This window comes from Aedes albopictus, chromosome 2, assembly GCF_035046485.1.
Source record: "Aedes albopictus strain Foshan chromosome 2, AalbF5, whole genome shotgun sequence".
NCBI classification, from domain to species: Eukaryota; Metazoa; Arthropoda; class Insecta; order Diptera; family Culicidae; genus Aedes; species Aedes albopictus.
The window spans coordinates 101,056,529-101,076,613 of record NC_085137.1 but is presented as its reverse complement, the minus strand read 5'-3'; the positions used below and the strand labels follow the sequence as shown (position 1 = coordinate 101,076,613).

Genomic DNA, 20,085 nt, shown 5'->3' with positions numbered 1-20,085 from the left:
AAGATCTGGTCCGTTGTCGACCGGCCGTCGATGAAGCCGGCTTGATAACTTCCCACGAACTCATTTGTTTTAGGTGACAGACGACGGAAGATGATCTGGGATAGCACTCAGCAGGCAGCATTCAAAATAGTAATCGCCCTGAAGTTCTCACATCCCAAATGGTCGCCTTTCTTGTGAATGGGGCAGATTACCCCTTCCTTCCACTCCTCCGGTAGCTGTTCGGTTTCCCAGATCCTGACTATCAGCCGATGCAGACAGGTGGCCAACTTTTCTGGGCCCATTTTGATGAGTTCAGCTGCGATACCATCCTTACCAGCTGCTTTGTTGGTTTTGAGCTGGTGAATGGCATCCTTAACTTCCCTCAGCGTGGGAGTTGGTTCATTTCCGTCCTCCGCTGCACTGGCGTCGTCGTTTCCTCCGTTGCCGTGGGCTCCCGTGCCTACGTTCTCTACGCCGTTCAGGTGCTGATCGAAGTACAGCTTCCATCTTTCGATCACCTCACGTCCGTCCGTCAAAAGGCCTCCGTCTTTATCCCTGCATATTTCGGCTCGCGGCACGAAGGCGTTGCGGGATGCGTTGAGCTTCTGATAGAACTTCCGTGCTTCTTGGGAACGGCACAGCAGTTCCATTTCTTCACACTCCGCTTCTTCCAGGCGGCGTTTTTTCTCCCGAAAGAGGCGGGTCTGTTGTTTCCGCTTCTGTTTATAACGTTCCACGTTCTGTCGAGTCCCTTGCTACAGCATTACCACCCTCGCTGCATTCTTCTCCTCCAAAACCGTTCTGCACTCTTCGTCAAACCATTCGTTCCGTTGATTCCGTTCCACGTACCCGATGGTGCTCTCGGCTGCGTCGTTGATGGCTGCTTTCACTGTACTCCAGCAGTCCTCTAGAGGGGCCTCATCGAGCTCGCCCTCGTCTGGCAACGCGGCCTCGAGATTCTGCGCGTATGCTGCTATTGAAATCTCTACTGTTCTTTAAAGACACTACAAGGATATTCCAGGTCAGCCAAACTGCCTTTGAGTTCAGAACTTCAGATCTTTACTCGCAACAGCAGCCATATTTGCTATACTGAGTAACGTTGCAAAATCAACCGCGGTTAATGGACCCATCTGAAGCCTACTAGAAATTATTATTAACCTTTAGGACATTTAGGGTTCTTTAACCCTTTCGTGACGAACCAGCACAATTGTGCTGTTCAGCGATAACAGTTTTGCGTATTTTTTCATCTGTTTAGTCTTTATTTTATGTGATGTAAATTGTTTCAATAATTCCGCCATTCCTTACGCTTGAATGTGTGCATACAAACTTTTTTTTTACATTGCCTTTGGAATTTACCATAGGCTGACACAAATTTCGATTTTCTCTAATGTCACCCCCCCCTCGGAAAATTTTGGTCGGAATTCGGCATTTTGAGGGGGGAAACAAATAAATTATTCAAAAATTCTAAAATTTTGAACTGAAATTAGAGTTGTTGTGAAAATTTCTTAACAAATCCGCTGAGTTTTACGATTTTGCCTAATTGTTTGGGTAATTTTTTATCAAATACATTTATTATTTATTATCCCCCCCTTGACGAGTCAACGAACAAAGTGACAAAAGAAGAAAATGAGATTTGTTCCGGCCTTAACAAGTTGAACAAAAAGTGGACAAAAACCGTAAACATGAAAAAGTTTTATCTGTCGCATATTTTTTATTTCCGTTTTATCTAGGTAGTAAAAGCTAGAAATCGGAAGACAAAGAGTAGCACCTTCAAATGCGGAAAAAATATTGTCGTTTTGTTGGGAAATATAAGAGTTCTAGAGAGCCAACATTGAGCTATTTGTATGAAGATTTCACTTTTTTGCGCTCCGTATCGAAAGGGTTAAACTGTCCTACAATAAAGTCCTTCAAATCTCCAAGAATTATTTTATGTGCTTTCATTATAAATAATAGCATTGCCTAATCTACTGGGACCCGTGAAGCACTTAAAACCTCAAATGTCTAGAGACACTATAGGTATATTCTAGGTTAGCTTGGAGTTCAGAACTTCAGGTTTACACTCGTAACAGCAGCCATATCTGATATACTGAGTAACGTTGCATTATCAATCGCGGTTACTGGATCAACCTGAAGTCTACTATATATTATTATGAAACTTTGGGACATTAAGGATCGTCCAAACTGTCCTGAAGTTTAGCTCTTGACAGTAACAGTAGTTATTCTATTAGCGTTAGCGTTAGCGTAGTTACGGTATACTTCGTAGATTGGATACTAACAACATTCATAAGTGATTTATAATGAATTATTTTTACTAATATTCTTCAAAGACTTGTAGGCATTGTTCCGTACCTTTGAAACATTTAAGGTTCTTCAAACTTATATTAAACTCATTATTTGTGGTATAAAAAGTTACGTTAGCTAGTCTTACCCAATCAGATCCGTGAAGTTCTGTGAAACTCAGAGCCATTTAAAAATACCTTTGAGATATTTCAGGATTACTTACTTACAACTTTGAACTTTCAGCTAAGGCGAAGCCACTCCTCGAGCACAAATCTGAAGGCAAATGTGAGGCGCGGCCAAAGATAAGGACTACAGCCACGCACCGAGTGTTGTGGTGAAGAATTGTTGATTCAGTTTAATTATAATTGAGGGGCCCAGAATCATAGGGGTGTAAGTGACAATTTTATCGATTTTGAGCTGAGCATATCATAAAATTCTTCAGATTTCAAGCTTTCCGGAACTTTTTTAAGATTGTTTCTACGATGATTGGAAAAATTACAATAAATCGGAGAAAATTGGGTTAATTTTGAAACTCCATACATTTTGTATGGAATGAAAAATTGGTCAAAAACTTTAAACCTCATTTACTCGAAAGTGGGTTTTTGTCACTTACACCCCTTTGCTTCTAACCCCCTCAATTGTTATAAACGCTAAACAAATGAAATAGATACAATCATTACGGTTGGTAATGTTGTGTAACTCAAAACAGCCAAAAAGATATTATTACGGCTGTAGACTCCATGTTGCTGGTAGTCCATATTGCAGGACAGTGTGTACGATTCTGTATATCTCGAAGTCTCTGATTGTATTTTGTGAGCTCCAGTATCTAAATATAACAGATTATACAACATAACTCTATATGCCAAAACAGAAACTTCAATTTCTGTAGATGTTAGATATTTAGCATCACAATAGTTTAGATGACCCCAGCCGATCTGATGATGTCCATTGAACATTCAGAAGATTTACAGGACATGATAGATTGCATATCATAGCTTTATATAATGAAAGAAGTTACCGTTACACGCGTAGACTTTAGGATCTAAACTCAAGAGCAGTTTGGATGACCTAGAATATCCGACTGATCTGATACTGTCTATTGAATATTCAGAAAACTTACTGGTCATGATGGAATACAAATCGAACTTTTGTATAATGAAAAATGTAACCGTTACACCCGTAGGCTTTAGAATCTGAACTCAAGAACAGTTTGGATGACCTAGGATATTTCGACTGTTCTGATACTGTCTTTTAAACTTTCGAAGACTTATTGGACATGTTGGAATACAAATCGTAGCTTTGTATAATGAAAGAAGTTACCGATACAGCCTTAGATTTCAGGATCTGAACTCAAGAACAGTTCGAATTACTTAGGATATCCTGACTGACCGGATACTGTCTTTTGAACTTGCAGAAGACTTACTAGACATGATATATTACAAATCATAGCTTTGTATAATCAAAGAAGTTACCGTTACACCCGTAGACTTGAGGATCTAAACTCAAGAACAGTTCGCATTCTACCCTTTCTATGCTGTTGAGCACCAAAACCCCAGATATACATAGAAAAAACGCTGTAATAATCCTTGGGAAAATTCCGGCTTCGAAGGGTTAATGCATATAAATACGTCCGGTACAGACGTGAAGTGAGCACCCAGTTCTGTAACGTTGTATACCCCTCAGTTATTTCCTCTCACTCGGGATGGGGCCGCTCTTAGCCGGCGCACTGTAACCGTTGCAGCCAAGCAGCCAGCAGCAGCGGCCACACGGCAGCCGTAGCAAAAGCAGCTGTATGAAGCCGATCTTTGCCTGATCTGGTTTTATTTCTGCGCATGTTTTTCTTGCTCCGTCGTCGTCGGTACACCCCCCAGTTTACCAGTAGTGCAGTGCTGCAGCCAGTCAGCGCCGTGTCGGAGAGGTAGGGTTCGCCAATCCGTTGCAAAAGCTACAGCAGCAAAAGCAGACCAGAAGCAGCGGGTTCGTTCGTTGGTTCGTTCGCGAATCATGTAATGAGTTTCCAATTTGGAATGGAAATGAGCACGACATGTAGGGGTCTCCGTCGTTGAAGTCGTTGGGCTGGCGGCTGATGTGGTGCGGTGCTGTGTTTCGCTCTGATCCTCGACGTCGTCGGAGTCCATCGATAATGGTCTGTGTCTTTGCGCTTTCTTGGAGTCACCCTCGCTCTGACTACACTGATGCAATTGAAATCGGCGTGACTCTGATTTATTCGATCGAACTGGTTTGCTGCAGCGGTCTTGCGAAAGCCCCGTTCAGTCGATGTTTTCACGAGGGAGGACGAGAGGACGGAGGGTCTTTCACGACGGTGGGAAGGGAGTTTTCACATGACTCAAGCTCAACTTGTAGTATAATTTAGATAAGTGTCTAAAACTGCTACAAAACAATACTATTGCTTTTACTTCGTCGGAAATTAAAAATTACCAACAGTTTAAGAGCACAGTTTCTGGACAGTACTGTGGATTTGAAATCAATTAAAGTGTCCTAGCGGTCATGCCATTTGTAACCAACAACCATTGTGACCCAGTATCAAACCATCGAACGTCCTAGTGTTGACACAGCTCCAAATTTATGCTGCACGCTCCGTAACACCATACTGATGGAGGTTGATCACCGATCAACCGCAACCCCGTTTTTGTTTGATCTTCCATCAACACAGTTCGGTCGTATCGTATCGTATCCATCTTATCCACCAGGCATCAACAATTGCCCCTGGCGTCATGCTTGTCTCCTTCGTCGTCGGTTGCTTAATTTCCAGCAATAAAAAGAAGACAACACATCAAACAGCAGAAACTTGTTTTGCGAAAAAAAAAACAGCTTTCCGGTTTGGCAATTTCTCTTTTTGTGGGCTCTGCACTACGATCGGGCGCTGTCGTCGGCATCTTTACACACCGCAAAGGGTACCTCCACCCTACTAAGAGGTGGTGGCGTTCGAACGAAAGGTTTTCGAAGTCAGCAGGCTGCACTTCGAACCTCGAACGAAGCACAACTCACTCCGCGGCTAAGTCAATTCACTGTATTAACAAAAACGCGCCGAGTGTGGATGGGTGAATTTTAATTATCTTTTAATTGGCCAAAAGGCACTTCACGACGACGCGAGAGCAGCAGTGCGGCCTAGCTGACCTCTCAAGACCTCTACTAGAAGAAGCACGCTTTGAGTCTCATGGTTCCGAAAGCTAGCGGGCCATGCTGGAACACTGAGGTAAATTGCCAGAGGGGAGTTCGCGAACACAAGGTCCACCGCCGCCAGCCCTCCAGGGATCTTTGTTGATTGCAGCCCGAGAAAGTTTAGGAAACAGTCAACTCTCCACAACATTATACGTCATACAGTTGTGTCTTTGATCATCTTGTTTAGCTGATTTGGTAGATGTGCTTAGAGCTCAACTGTAGAATAGAACCTTGTTAGAATGAATATAATTATACATGTTGGACTCGACTATCAAAGATCAAAATTTGAATCTTCCCAAACGTACAGGGGGTGGTCAAAATGTTTGGGATAGGTAACTTTTTTTTTCTCCCACAAAAAAGTTGAACAAGCTGTAATTTTTCATGCACTGCCCCCACTCGCATAACAGTCCCATTTGACTTTTCATCACTTTTGAGTTAACGTTATGAATAGTCATCATTTTTGATGTACTTCCAAAAACAACAATAAAAATTACGAATTTTTATGTCAATGTGTGAAAAAAATACCAAGTTATGAGCGTCCCATATCAAAAGTACCCGCATAACAGTCCCATCATGGATTTGGTGTTACGTAACACAAAACTGAACAATTTTGTAGTGCTTGTAATATTTTTTACAGTTATATATTCATGTGCAAAGCAATCTGTAAAAGTTTCGAAATGATCGAAATATTTTTCAAATTTTGGCGATTTTTCAAAGTTTTATATGGAAACAAGTTTTCAAACTTCAAATGCCGTTTTCTCAATTCCTACTTTTTGCAAATGGGACTGTTATGCGAGTGGGGGCAGTACAGTGCAAGGAAAATGCTCAAATATTGACTGACTTATTATATGTGCATCATTGGTACAAATTTGAACTCGATTGGTTAATCTTTCGCGAAGCTAGAGCCGTCCTCGTTAAACATTTTTTTATTAGACAGACAATTTTTTAACTATCATATCTCGAAAACCAGCTAACCGAATCGAATGAAATTTTGAGCGTTTATCAATCAAACTGATGCTTCAAAAGTCTTTAAAAAAATGACACTCTTTGAACGTTGAAAAAAATATGATGAATTTACACTTTTGGGATGTTCTCAAAAAAAAATGTTTTACATCAATAATGTCATTACATTTTAGTTTTAATATCAAAAGATCTTCTACTTCTGTTCACGTGATATCTTTAATAAGGTTTATTAGAGCCTATTTGGATTAAAGAAAGGATACATTTAGTATTTTTTTTTTGTGGTGCTGTAAATCTGACTTTTTCCTCTTTATGCGTAAAAACATAGGACCGGTAAAATTGTATTCGTCGTGAAACATAAAGCAGGCTCAAAATTCGGAGATATGGCGGTTCAAAAATTAGTTGTCTAAAATATAGGGTTTCGCGAGAATGGTTCTAGCTTCGCGAAAGATTAACCAATCAAGCTTAAATTTGTAGCAATGTTTCACATATAATAGGTTGACAAACAGTCAAAATTTGAGAATTTTTCATACACTCCTTGAAAAGTTACAGCTTGTTGAACTTTTTAGTGAGAGAAAAAAAGTTGCCTATCCCAATCATTTTGGTTACTATCTATACATACAGGGGATAGACAAAATGATCGGGACAGGCAAAATTTTCACTTTTCAAAAAATGTTCAACTAACTGTAACTTTTCGAAAAGTGCATCAAATATTCTCAAATTTGTACTGTAAGTTCATCAACTAGTTGTGTCAAATTGGAAAAAAGATCGGGCCATTCTCCACGAAGTTATAAAGATTTTTGAAAAAGGTAAAATTGTCCGATAGCCAACTTTGAGCTGTTATATTTCCCGGATTAAATAAACCGATTGCAATAAAATTTTGATCATTCATGACTTATATAATGAACCCTGGAAAACATTTGACATTTGAAACCCTTCTTGAAATTTTTAGCAAGAGAAAAAAGTAATAGCGATTTTATTTTTTTCACGATTTTTTAGTAAATTGGTCTATTTTTAATATGCATTCCATTACTTTTTCAATTTATTGACGACTTTGTTGTTACATTTCTTCAAAAGACATTTATATATAAGTCAATTAGAGGGAAATTAAATGAACCATAATTTGCATCTTGAATTTTGAAACAATGTTGAAGTTTTAGATAATTTGGTGTTTTATTCCAAAAAAATCCAATCGTTATAATTTTCTACCGTGTTAAGAATTTTAAGTTAAGTCAAAGGTTTTTCATAGCTCATTATATAAGTCATGAATGGTCAAAATTTCATCGCATTCGGTTCATTGAATCCGGAGATATAATAGCTCAAAGTTGGCTATCGGATTATTTTACCTTTTTCAAGAATCTTCATAACTTCGTGGAGAATGGCCCGATCTTTTCCAAAATTGGACCACTGATACACAACTAGTTGATAAACTTACAGAAAAAAATTGAGAATATTTGATGCACTTTTCGAAAAGTTACAGCTAGTTGAGCATTTTTTGAAAAGTGAAAATTTTGCCTGTTCCGATCATTTTCTCTATCCCCTGTATATCTAGCAAACACTACTGTTTAAACCGGTAATTTTATGTTTTGTCAAACTAACTTTGATTAGTTATTAGTAATATTTTCTTCTTTGTACAGCATTCCATTTGCTAGATATGTTTGGAAAGCTTCAGAACCTGACTCCGGATAACCGACCTGTATCTGTTTGAACGACTCTTTGACAAATTCCTTAAATTAATAGCTAGAAAAAAGGCTACGTTTGAAAGACGGATACATCAGATGATCATATAAGCAGTAAGAATGCCAAAAAGTTCCTTAGTAGTAAGGCCAGAAAGATCAAAATATGCCCATGTAGGAAAAGTTGTAAACCACTTGGTGCACAATTCCGGAATTCGGAGTAATGGTATCAGGGTAATCGAATTCGGGGAAATGTCCTAAAGCCGTTATGAAACTATCCATGGTGAGGAAACAAAACTGGCCGGAAATGGACAATGGCCGCTGATACCTGTGGACAAATTCCCGTAGTCCAAGTGGGTCTTAAGCGGGTCTCGGAGGCATTTCAGGAAGTCTCAGTGCATTTTAGGCTGATTTCAGAAGCGATTTTGGGGGTTTCGGAGAATCTCAGGTGCGTTACAAAGGGTCCGAGAAGGGTTTAGGGGGATTGCAGAGCCATTTCAGGAAGTATCAGAGCATTTTCGGCGGGATTCAGAGGTGTGGAGTTTACCCTTCCACTAACAATACCCAAATTCCCGTGATAGCTAGGCCAGAGAGGACGTAGAGGTCACTACATACTTTTCTTAGGTGTCCAATCTCCCTGTCCCATCCCTCAGCTGTCGCAAGGACGTGGCCTGGACAGTTCTCGACCATTGGAGGATTGCGTCAGTCTTGGCTAAGAGTAAGAGATTAGCCCTTAATCTTTGTGCTTTGTGGTTCGGACGGAAAAGAGGCAACTCTCATAACAGCGATCTAGGACTGTACGGACTACGAATTTGTGCGACTTACTCCATGCTAATGCTCATTTTTGGTTATTATGTATCTAGCTTTTAGTCATTGTTTAAGTCTAGACTAGATCTTGCATCCTAATACAGCGGCCATACCAAAGGGTTATTATTTCACCGAATGTATAGCAAAAGGCGTCGAAACTTAGAATGTCGCTTGCGTCACTTCGCAGAAGTACAGTGGATTTCAGGGGGTTTCAGAAGCATTACAGGGATTTTCAAGGTGTTCAAGGGCGTTCCAGGGAGTTTTATGAGTGTTTCAGGGTGTTCCAGTCTAGAGGGTCCCATGGGCGTTCCAGGAGTGTTTCAGGGGTTTTCAGGGCGTTCCAGGGAGTTCCAGAGGATTTTCGGAGCGTTCCACGGGTTTTCAAAGAGCTACAAGGGCGTTCCAGGGTATTTCCTGGTGTTCGATGGCATTACAGGGTTGTTCGATAGGGTTTCGGGAGGTTTCAGAGATGCTCCAGCGGGTTTTCGGGGGGGTTCACGAGCATACCAAGGATTTTCAAGGAGTTTCAGGGGTTTTCAGGAGGATTCAGAGAGCCTCAAGTTACCAAGCCGGTTTCATCGACGGCCGGTCGACAACGGACCAGATCTTCACCGTACGGCAAATCCTCCAGAAATGCCGTGAATACCAGGTCCCAACGCATCACCTGTTCATCGACTTCAAAGCGGCATACGACAGTATCGACCGCATAGCTATGGAAAATTATGGACGAGAACAGCTTTCCCGGGAAGCTGACTAGACTGATAAGAGCAACAACGGACGGTGTGCAGTACAGCGTAAGGATTTCGGGTGAACTATCCAGTTCATTCGAATCTCGACAGGGACTACGACAAGGTGATGGACTTTCCTGCCTACTATTCAACATCGCCCTGGAAGGTGTTATGCGACGAGCCGGGATCAACAGGCGGGGTACGATCTTCACGAAATCCAGCCAATTTGTCTGTTTTGCAGATGACATGGATATTATTGCTAGAACATTTGGAACGGTGGCAGAGCTGTACACCCGCCTGAAACGTGAAGCAGCAAAGGTCGGACTGGTGGTGAATGTGGCTAAGACAAAGTACATGCTGGTAGGTGGGACTGAGCGAGACAGGACAAGCCTTGGCAGCAATGTTACGATAGACGGGGATACTTTCGAGGTGGTAGAAGAATTCGTCTACCTCGGTTCCTTACTAACGGCATCAACAGTGGAAGTCGTGCCTGCTATGGGTTCCAGAAGAAACTGCGGTCAAAAAAGATTCACCCCGCACCAAATGTACCATGTACAAGACGTTAATAAGACCGGTGGTTCTCTACGGACACGAGACATGGACGATACTCGAGGAGGACCTGCAAGCACTCGGAGTTTTCGAGCGACGGGTGCTAAGGACCATCTTCTGCGGTGTGCAGGAGAACGGTGTGTGGCGGAGAAGGATGAACCACGAGCTCGCTGCACTTTACGGCGAACCCATAGAAAGTGGCCAAAGCCGGAAGGATGCGGTGGGCAAGGCATGTTGCAAGAATGCCGGACAACAACCCTGCAAAGTTAGTGTTTGTTAACCATCCGGTTGGTACAAGAATGCGTGGAGCGCAGAGAGCACGATGGGCGGACCAGGTGGAGCGTGATCTGGCGAGTGTTGGGCGGGATGTTGGAGAGCTGCAGCTGCAAATCGAGTATTATGGCGGCAAATTGTTGATTCAGTTTTATCATGATTTTTATGTTAACTAAATAAATGAATCAGAGAGCCTCAGAAGTGTTCCAAGCGTTTTCAAGGGGTTTCAGGAATATTCCGAGGGGTTTCACGGGGTTCAAAGGCGTTCTTGAAGATTTCAGGAGTGTTAGAGGGTTCAGCGGCGTTCTAGGAGTGTTCCTGGGGTGCACATGGATGTTAAATGTAGGTCAGGAATGTTTTAAGGCGTTCCAGAAATTTTCAGGGGTTTCAGGTACGTTGCAGGTGGTTTCAAGGGGCTTCCGAAGAGTTCTAGGTGTTTTCAAGGGGTTCCAGAGGCGTTCTATCAAGGGAATTTCATGGGGTTTCTAGGGATCTCAGGGCCGTTTCAGAGGTATTCGAGGGAATTTCAGGAACATTTATGGGTTTTCAGCGTCGTTCCAGTGTGTTGCAGCGAATTTTAGGATGTTTCAGGAGCGTTTCAATGGTTTTTAAGGGGTTTCAGGGGCTAGCCAAGGAGCTTCAAGGATATTCCGGGGGCGCTGGGGTTCCAGTGGCGTTTCAGGGGGCTTTTGGGTTTTTAAGTTCCAGCTATTTCAGGAGCGTTCCAGGGGTTTTCATGAAGTTTCAAGAATGTCACAGGCAAGCATGGGAAAACTCATTTGCTCACCCGAATGCCGGCGATGCAAAATAGCAAAAAGAACGCCAACAACCCAATGCTGAGTGAGAGCACGGCGCACTAGGAACGAACGCAACACGAACGGCTTGCCACCGACGCCACCGAAGCGAATCAGGAGAGAAACAAATAGAGTGCGAAATGAATCAGCTTGCATCGGTGTATACGACAAGAACGTTCGCTCTCTCAACTACCGAGTGGCATTCAGCTGATTGAATCAAAACGCACTCACTGATTCAATTCCCAGTACTGAATGCTTCCACTGAACGCCAAATGAACGTTCCAATATGAATGCTCTCGCACCCGACTCAGAACGCTAACATTCATTCAATCTTGGTTCGTTCGCCTTCGGCACTCAGATTCGGTAGTGATTCATTCGGCCGTCATTGCTTGCATCGCTCGGTGCTCAGCGATTAGAAAGAATGGGCAATGAAAGTGGAAAGATTTTGCTTGGCTGGGGGAGAAGCACACTCGCATCAGATTGTGCGTGGATGTGAGTGAGGGATACGCAATAAATTAATGATTTTTTCCCATCCTTGAGGGGATATACCCCTGAAAAGCCTTGCAACCCCTCTGAAAACCCGTGAAACTTCCTTGAAAACCCTCTAAATTCCCCCTGAATCCCCTGGAAACCCTTCCGGATATCTCTTAAAACCCCCCAAAAAATATTGAAACTCTTCTGAAACATCCCTGAAACCACCTCAGAAGCCCTAACGAACCCCCGGAACTCTCGAGGCCCCCGAGAGCTCCTATAAAACCCTTTTGAAACTCCTTCGAAACTTGAAAATAAATAAAAAATTGATAAATTTGTAACAGATAATTTAAAACTTTCACAACCGGAATGAACTGTTCAGCAATTAGTGAGAATCGGTCAACGTTAAGGAGAAGATACGAGGAAGCCACTTCTCGAATTTTTAAGTGCACAAATCTGAAGAACCGATTAGCTTTTTCGATAAAAAGTTGATCGATTCTTAATCACCAGCTGATATCCAATTGATCAACTTTTCAATGCAAACCGATATTCGGTTCTACGTGCTCTTGAAAACTTGAGGTGTGGCTTCGTCATATCTTAAGATGAACTAACGAACTAACTTGAGGATGCGTTTAACATTTGGTCGGCGTTCTTTGGGGCAGGCAAAGATAAGCTGAGGAATTCGTAAAACCTGAACTGTTCGACGTTATTTTGAAGCAGATGTGTCATTACATAAAAGAATAATAATATTTCTGAAAATAATGCCAAAGATTTGAAATTTCAAATGCTTGCAGGGCATTTTCCCGAAATCATTGAAAAACTGATGGTCCGGTCTGACTTAACGCCGACCATTTGTGTTCCAGACATCCTATACAAATGCTATATTTTCTCGTAGAAAATGAAATTCAAGGGAAATCAAATGTAATGGGAAGTAATGAGTCGGTCCAAACGTTCACTGGGTATTTTTCTACTACCGTGGCATTATATAAGAAAAAAAAACAAATGAAAACAAAAGTACCAATACTAACTAATAAACAATTAGCGAATTACGGGGTCATCAATCTACCGTTTTTTTCCTGAAATATGTGCAACATAAAATTTACATACTCACTGTCGCGGCCGTCGTCTGACGAATCCATTCTGATCGGATGACTGCCCGATGGATGAATGAATGAAAAGCGCTTCGCAACAGAAGAATTTCCGAAGGATACCCTGGAAGAATTCCTGAGGATTCCTAAATAAGTTCCTGAAGGATCCTCCACCGGAACCTCTGGAAGAAATCCCCAAGGAATCCCAAGAGGAGTTCCTAAAGAAATAGAAGGAATTTTTGAAGGAATATCTTGAGGAATTCCTGAAATTATCCCGAGGAAACGAAATATCTGGAAGAATTCCTGAAGGAATATCTAGAGGAATTCTTGAAGAAATCCTGGCATGAACTTCTTAAGGAATCGCGGGATGCAGAACCAAACGAATCCTAAGAGGAATTCCTGTAAGCATCCATGAAGGGATTCCCGTTGGAATCTCTGGATGAATTCCAGAGAATCCCTAAAAGAATTCCCGAAGGAATCCTGGGAGGAATTCACAAAGGAATCGGGTGGAATTCTCGAAAGTGTCCCGGGGGAAATTCCCTAAGGAATGTCTGAAGGAGTCCGAGCATGATTTCATGAAGGAACCCCGAGAGGAATTCCCAAAAGAATTCCGAGAGGAATTGCCAAAAGAATCCTCCAACAGATTCCCTGTATTTCCAAAGAAATTTCTAGAGGAACCCCAAAAAGAGAATTCCAGGGGAGTTCCCAACGAAATGACGGGGGAAATTTTCGAATGAATTGGGAGATGACTTGCCAAATCCATCCCGAGAGGAATTCACGAAGAAATCTCTAAAGAATCGGCAGGATTCTAGAAGAATCTCTAGAGATCCTCGGGAGAAATTCCTGGAACCCCTGAAAGAATTCTTAAAGTAATCCTGGAGGAATTTCTGGAGAAATCCCGGCAGGAATTCCCAATGGAATCCCAAGAAGAATTCCCGAAGGATAACGATTACGACTATGACGTGGCCTGCAATGTTATTGGCTTTATACTGTTCAGTACACGAATTGCGCCCATTGCATTGAGGTTGATTAGCCTTGTACCTATGCTAAAACAATGACATTTTCTAGGTCTTCTAAACGATGAGATCCATTTTATAAAAAAAAACATATTTTAATTCTAGCGACCCTGCCACTGCCTGATGATATGTAAGTAAATTTACATATATCTTAATTCAGTAATTAAAAGCCACCTACGAATCGTTTTTCCTACCACAAACAGCCACAAGACTTGTACCAACTGGAAATCCTTGCGCAAGTAGCTTTTATTGCACAAAATAAGATTTGAATCCAGCTCGCTGATCAATATCACTGCCATCAGCTAGCATCCATTCAAAGCCCTGAGACCTACTCTGAATAGAAGCCACGGCAAAAGCCAACCATCAACAAAAGCAGTGAAACTCTATTAAAGTCGTAAAGTTAATGTCGACAGCCAACCTGACGGGGCCCCCATAGCCCAGCGCCACTCAACTGCGGGCGGACAAGGATGGACACTGGAGATACGCAGATACTGAATGTTGATGATAGCCCAGCCCACTCACGACAATAAACTATAGCTGCCTTTACGGCGAAGGCCCATGCCATGGTGATGCTGATGGCGCGACCGAGCACGATGAATGTCAAAATATCAATCAAAACAAAAACTGGCTGGAAGTGGAAAGCCACGGATCCGGAGGGCCCATGCGCGCGCGCCCACGAGAAAGCCTTCGGAAAAAAGCGGGTTTACGGCGCGGCGTAGCAATAACCTCGGCGCGCGATGATGACCGACCGAACAGCCCCAACCCAGGGTCGGTTGGTCGGATTCGTGAGCAACTCATTGTAATCTTCCATTTATCGTCGAAAGCATAGTGACTCGTCGTCGGCGCGACCGCTTCCTAAACATAGGCACATTTTGGGGACGTACCTTCATACATCTGCGCCATCATGATCGAACGGTTTGCAGCGAGCGCGAGCATCAACCGAAAAAAGGTGTCGACAACTCCGTGTACTAAAGCATACAACACAGTTTTGCGGTTGCAAGCTTGGGTGAAGAAAATTACCCTTTCGATATGGTTTCACTGCTATGCTATGCTGGTCGATTAGTGCTGCAACTTACCTTATTGGTGCCGCCGCGTGGAGCCAGGAACGTCTGGGAAGGAAGAAGAAAGTGGAAATTACTTTCGATATTTTTTGACATTATAATGCTAAATGAGAAAGAGAGTGAGTTGTTGGGAGGCATTAAATCGACAGATCAGCGACGACGATGGTCCACTTGCATCTTTGGGTCATTGAACAGCGATCAAAGGTCGGCTTTGTACTGCCATGGCGTGGTGATCTTATCATCCCAAGAGAAGAATTAGTTTAAACCTACAAACCGTACCAATACGAAAACTATCAGTATTATTTGATTTTCGTATAAGTTCGCACAAAATCTAAGCAAAAATTGTACTAGCAAGTAAACAAATATATTGTTATACCCTCAAGGGCAAAAAATATTGAGAAACGCAAGGAATGATAATGAATTGGTGAGCTCTTCTATACAATTATTTTTCTCACAACCCTATGTACAGATTTCTACCATGCAATAATACAAAACATGAGATTCGTCGAAAAGTTCCTGCTGTGATTCCTTCAGAGATTTATACTGGAATTGCCACATAAATTTTCTTAGAATTTGCCCAGTAATGAAAATCACCTTGAGATTTCTTTACGAGTTCTTGCTGGTATTGCTCCAAGAATACTGCTGGGATTTATTCAGAAATGTTAAATAGAATTCACAAAAAGTTTAGGTGGGATTCCTCAAGCAGTTCTTGCTGGGAAACCTTCTGAAATACTTGTAGGACTCCTAAGAGTAATTACCTAAAAAATCTCTGCTGAAAGTTCTTGAGAAATCCCTGCAATAATTCCTAGGAAATCCTGGTAGGAATATCAGCTGAAACTCTAGGAGAAATTTCTAAAGCAATCCTTGAAGAAATCTCTGCAGGAATCGCAAGAGGACTTTCTATAGGATTTTTTTATGGAATATCTGTAGAAATCATCGGTGGTATTACAGGAAGGAGGTGTAAAGAAATCCTTGCAGAAACCTCTGAATCAATCCCAACAAGAATGTTTAGGTTTCAAAGAAATCCCATCAGTTATTATGGAGAAATTTCAAGAAAATTTTCCCATAGATTCCTCTAGGATTGTGTCCAGGAAAGGCACATGGAATTCTCTAGAATTCATTCAGGGACTTATGAAGAAGCACCGTCAAGGATTCCTCCAGGAATTTCTCCTTGGATTTTTCCACTTGAACTTCCTCCAGGATTTCTTCGTGTGATTTGTCCAGGAATTTCTCCAAGATTGTTTTCATGAATTCCTCCTTTTTTTTAAGAATTTCAAATTCTCCAATTGCTTCAGAAATTTTTGAAGAATTCTTTGCAGAATTCCTCTTGTGATTTCTTTAGAAATTTCTGCAAGATTTTATCCAGGAATTTGTCACGAGGGGTTTTTTCCCCACTGACATGGAGTATTGTGTTGTCCTTTGCTGTGCATACATCGCTCCTGTAAGGAGTAAGTATGGTAGCATAGTTGATCGCGTTCACTATTGTCTCGAGTGAAAATCAAAACAATAGATGCGCGGGTGTTTAGTGTTCAGTATTGTGTTGTTCTTTACAGAGAAGAACATTAATCAAGACAATTAGATGATAGGCATTGAACCACAAAAACCCCAAATAATTGGTGAGATCTTTCCAATATTATTTATTTATTTATAAATAATTCTACTTCAGAATATTTACTTTATAACTGCATATAAGTTGAAAATTCGCTATTTTCAACATCCTTTCATCTATTGGAAGATGCTTCAGTTCTGGGCTCTTTCTAAGTTGATGAAAGGATTTATAAATGCTTGCAAGGACTTGGCCAGGTGTGTGGAGCTGAGTGAATCTATGACATTGTAGATAGTAGCGACATCAGCAATGTCAATGGAAATTCAACTTTGCAACTCCATCCAAGATTTGTGCAAGTATTCATGCTATGCTATGCTATGCTATGCTATGCTAGGGGTTTTTTCCCCACTGACATGAGCCAAATTTATTTAAGAATTAGCTTGAACACATGCAGAAGTGCTGCCGTGCATACAGACAGCCTGAAGAGGTCCACATTCATTCATTCATTTCATTTATTTAGTTCACATCAAATTCATGATAATACTGAATCAACAATTTGCCGCCATAATACTCGATTTGCAGCTGCAGCTCTCCAACGTCGGTCACGCCGAACGATCGCCAGATCACGCTCCACCTGGTCCGCCCATCGTGCTCTCTGCGCTCCACGCCTTCTTGTACCAACCGGATGGTTAGCAAACACCAACTTTGCAGGGTTGTTGCCCGGCATTCTTGCAACATGCCCTGCCCACCGTATCCTTCCAGCTTTGGCCACTTTCTGGATACTGTGTTCGCCGTAAAGTGCAGCGAGCTCGTGGTTCATCCTTCTCCGCAACACACCGTTCTCCTGCACACCGCCGAAGATCGTCCTTAGCACCCGTCGCTCGAAAACTACGAGTGCTTGCAGGTCCTCCTCGAGCATCGTCCATGTCTCGTGTCCGTAGAAAACCACCGGTCTTATTAACGTCTTGTACATGGTACAAGATTATCCCTTCCTTCCACTCCTCCGGTAGCTGTTCGGTTTCCCAGATCTTGACTACTAACTGGTGCAGACAGGTGGCCAACTTTTCCGGGCCCATCTTGATGAGTTCTGCTGCGATACCGTCCTTACCAGCCGCTTTTTTGTTTTTGAGCTGGTGGATGGCATCCTTAACTTCCCTCAGCGTGGGAGTTGGTTCGTTCCCGTCCTCTGCTGCACCAACATAGTCATTTGCTCCGCTGCCTTGGTCCTCCGTGCCTACATTCTCTTCGCCATTCAGGTGCTCGTCGAAGTGCTGCTTCCACCTTTCGATCACCTCACGTTTGTCCGTCCGGAGGCTCCCTTCCTTATCCCTGCATATTTCGGCTTGCGGCACGTAGCCTTTGCGGGATGCGTTGAGCTTCTGGTAGAACTTGCGTGTTTCCTGTGAACGGCACAGCAGTTCCATTTCCTCGCACTCCGCTTCTTCCAGGCGGCGCTTTTTCTCCCGGAAGAGACGGGTCTGCTGCTTCCGCTTCTGTCTGTATCGCTCCACATTCTGTCGGGTTCCATGCTGCAGCAAGAGGTCCACAGCTTAGCATCAAAAATCACTTAAACGACTCTAGTCCGCGATATCACTAGAGATGAAGAAGAATGGTGAAAATTAACATGCGTAACCCATTTATTGTCCCATTCCCAATTCAGCTTAAATCTAAGGTTTTTTTGTACTTATCCTCAGCTATCCAGATGGCAGTACCCAGCCAGAACCGCCGGACCAGGATTCCACTGTGTCGCGACCATGGCCGTGACGGTCATCACATCTCCCGCGACACCTTCATTGGTGTCGACCAATAGGCCTAGGGTGGGATCGAAAAACACTTAGACTCGCGCACATAGATCACCAGTTATCTACTTGCTCACCGATCTCATAAGCACTAAAATCTACTCCATATTCAAATCAAGTCCCGTAGACATAACGAACTTCCTTGGGCATAGAGTATCTTCGTGCCTGCCACACGATATACACATGCAAAATGGTCATTGGCAGAGGAAGCTCTCAGTTAATAACTGTGGAAGAGCTCATAGAACACTAAGCTGAGAAGCAGGCTTTGTCCCAGTGAGGACGTTACGCCAATAAGAAGAAGAAGAAGACATAACGAAAACTGGACAAGTTATATGCATAACACTGTTTTGTCGAATAAAATTATCACGCAATAATTCCGACCTTATCGCGCACTACTAGGTATTGCTTGTAGGCTAGATCATACGGAACTAACTGGATCGTTCAGAGATACACGGTTGTAGACACAATTCTCATTTGGTTTATTCACCACTGCCAGATTAGTATTACTATTCGGCAAGTGAGTGGTATCCTTCTACATATCCCGATCATCGTATTTTGTGCCATTTTAGTACTGGTAAGCTCCACGCTAGCTGGCTATCTGGGGAGATCGGTATCGGCCTGTCTTTGGAGAGGATCCAAACTCATAGATATTCGGAGAGCTCATAGATGCATTTGCGTTTTTGAAGATGGGTTCTGTTGTCGGGTGTAATGGTTTACAGATTTGAGAACCACAACATTTATTTTTACTCTGATGGGTTGATCTCCATTCCATGGTAATCGGGTAAAAAACTCTGCCGCATGCTACCATCTTCTTCTTCTTCTTCTTTATGGTTCTACGTCCCTACTGGGACTTGGTCTGCCTCGCTTCAACATAGTTTTCTTTGAGCACTTCTACAGTTATTAATTGAAGGGCTTTCTTTGCCTGCCATTGCATGAATTTGTACATTGTGAGGCAAGCACAATGGTACACTATGCCCACGGAGTCGAGAAAAGTTTCCCGACCGGAATTCTTCTGGCATTAGCATTAGAAATTCTTGCTGGCATTCCTGCAGTAATTCTTGCTGTAACTTATTCATGTATTGCTCCAGAAATATAGTATTCATACTAGAAATCCCCTTGAGATACTTTAGAAACTACTGCCGGAATCGTTCCAAGACTGGTACTGGGATTCCTCTAGACATTTGTTGAAAATTCTCCAGTTTTTTTTCTCATGCGATTCCCATGCAATATATGCAGGAAATTCTTGGAGGACCCTCAAGAGCAATAATGAGAGATGTTCCTACTGAAGCTGCTTGTGAAATCTCAATAAGAATTCTCGAAGAAAATCCTGGAAAAATTCTAGAAGTATTTTTCAGCGTAACCCTAGCAGGCACCCCCAGAGGAAGCCAAGAGGAATTTCTGGAGAAAACTTTAAAGAAATCACATTGAAATTCCTCCAGGCATCTGATCCAGGCATTCCGATGGAATTCTGCTAGAAATTTCTGCTAGGAAATGCTGAATTTCGCCAAAGATTCCTTCGTTTTTTCCTTTAGAGAATTCTTCAGAAATTTCTTCAAGAATTCCTCTAGGGATTCCACACGGAATACCTCCAGAAATTCTTTCTAGGATTTTGCCAGAATTTCTCCAAGCATTCTTGCTGAGATTTCTGAAGCATTTCCAGGTGGTATTCTTGCTGTTTTTGTCCTTAAAAGTCCTTCCTGAAGGCTTGAATTCATTGTGAATCTATGTTGAAGGTCATATAATTTTTTTTTCCAAAAACCTTACGCTTTTCTGTAGACTTCCATTTTTCAAATTTGCCAAGTATTTAAGGATGATCAAATGCTTCTAACTATGTTTTCTAGAATTTTTATTTCTCATCGATTTTCAAAACAAAAA

The 20,085-nt window shown here is 42.2% G+C and overlaps 1 protein-coding gene across 1 annotated transcript in view; it reads right to left on the bottom strand.

The window, feature by feature from the left end:
* Nucleotides 1–20,085, bottom strand: part of LOC109419740 (inositol-pentakisphosphate 2-kinase) — a 401,201-nt gene that overhangs the window by 341,084 nt on the left and 40,032 nt on the right. The window contains exon 2 of the mRNA XM_062850148.1: nt 14,881–14,913. The gene's annotated coding sequence lies outside the window, so the exon portion shown is untranslated. The remainder of the gene's footprint in view (nt 1–14,880; nt 14,914–20,085) is intronic.